Source organism: Chenopodium quinoa, unplaced genomic scaffold (assembly GCF_001683475.1).
Source record: "Chenopodium quinoa cultivar QQ74 unplaced genomic scaffold, ASM168347v1, whole genome shotgun sequence".
In the NCBI taxonomy this organism is placed as follows: domain Eukaryota; kingdom Viridiplantae; phylum Streptophyta; class Magnoliopsida; order Caryophyllales; family Amaranthaceae; genus Chenopodium; species Chenopodium quinoa.
In genome coordinates, this window is record NW_018742558.1 from 539,532 (window position 1) to 541,616 (window position 2,085).

The following is a 2,085-nucleotide window of genomic DNA, read 5'->3' on the forward strand; positions in this document are numbered from 1 at the left end:
AGGCCCTTAAGGCAAAAATGTACTTTCAAGCAAAAAGTTATACATAGTATTTTATTTTATTTTATTTTATTTTTAAGGGAAATCGAGCTAATGCATTAATTTAAGGATAAACTAGTGTGTGTTCCGGGCAATGTCCCGCATTGCTAGTTTGTACTTCTTTAATTTAATAATTATGTTCAACCATTGTATAGCTAGTGTGTGATTTGGGCGTTGTCTCGGATGTTTTTTTTTTCATATGTATTTATTTTCTAATCTTGTGAAAAATAAATTAAATAACCTCTAATTTAAAAGGAATATATAATATTAAATATGTGAAATTTAAAACACTAATAAAAGTTGGGTGAGATGGTAAGTATGTAGCATTTATTTGTTTGAGGTTTAGGGTATACATTGAAGAGTGCTACGTGGCATCGTTTCTTTAAAAGGAACGCCTTTTAATATATAGTATAGATAGTCCGAAAGTACATAGGGAGAGAACTTTGAAGGGCAATGATTCACCCGCACTTGTTCAATCCCAAACGGCACTAGCTTAGCAAGGTGATGTGCAATAGAATAATCATCCCTTTTTAAATGAGACCAACTAAAAGACTTAAAATTACAACTCAAAGACAAATGGTAGCTTTCGAGGGATGATGCACAAGAACCTGGCAGTCCGACTCCAATACTACTTCCTCCAACCCATGTTGTTTGGCAAGTTTCACAGCAAGCAAGAGTGCCTTTGCTTCAGCTACTTCCGAAGGCCACCAGCAGGCTTGTGTTCTCCTTGTTGCATCAAACACAACTTCCCCCTCATGATCTTTGGCCACCGCTCCCACCCCACCCATCCTTCCTCTCTCAACGTTGCATCAGCATTTATTTTTACCCTTCCAACTGGTGGCGCTACCCATGTCTTGCTTGACTTAAATCTCTTTGGGGTTGTGGCATAAATCTTCTTGTTATACTCACCGTTTTCCTTCACAAGTCTCTAGTGTCTAGCCAACAAGACATCATTTGGAGTGTATTTGCCTTGAAATATTTTCAAATTCCTTTCGCCACAAATCACCCATGCCAAGCTACTTTTTGCTTTAAGCTTACCTCCATCCACTGAGCCAACAATTCAGCCATATCTTCTCCATCATGTTGCAATAGTTATGCACAACCACTTTCCTCCCACAAATCTTGCACTCAACCACACTTAAAAAGAGCATGGTTTGTTGATTCACTCGCCAGACCGTGCCAAGGACAAGCATCTTGGTCAAGCAACTGGTGAGTCTCTATCAACTCTCTAGTAGGGAGCGTCTTTATGCACACTCGCCAAAGGAGATGTTTGCCCTTTGGAGAAACATCAAGGCCCCAAATTCCAACCCAAACTTGGTGAAGTAGATCAAAATTGCAACTCGTAACGGCGTAACTAGCATATAAGAAGTCTTCGTGGAGAGTACAAGCCATCATTTGAGAATGCCCAAGGCAAGGCATCCCTCGGAGCTCTTACACTTAGAGGTATAGAGAGTATGCAATTTTTATTTATTTTTTGATAAAGAGAGTATGCAATTTTTGTTATATAGTAATTCATTTAGTTACTACGCTATAAAAATACTCTTTTTCTCAAACAATAATTAGTATAAAAATCAAGAATAACTACAAATTCATCAAAAATAACAATATAATTACAAAAGGAAAATAATTTGTTGAAACGATAACATTTAATCAAACCCACAAAAATTACAGAAAACATAAAAACTCAAATCAGATATGCAATAATCGTGTACAAATAAATAATGATTGTACACAAAATCAACAATGGCTGTATAAAAATTAACAATTACAATATTCAAATTTACTTAATTTAAACTAATTTTGCTAAACTCAAATTTTTTTTTTACAGATTTTCTATGACCGTTCAATTCTTTGTTCTTTTTTGTTTTGTTTCCGTAAATAAAAAAAAAACTGATCTATCTCAATGGCCTTTTACTAATTTTGCAAAATATAAATTCCGACAAATAAAGTATTCAAAAACCATAATATGCCAATCATAGGGGTGAAAATTCGGTTAGCGGTGTGATTTATAGTCCAAACCAAAACCAAAACCAAATCACATTAATTCGG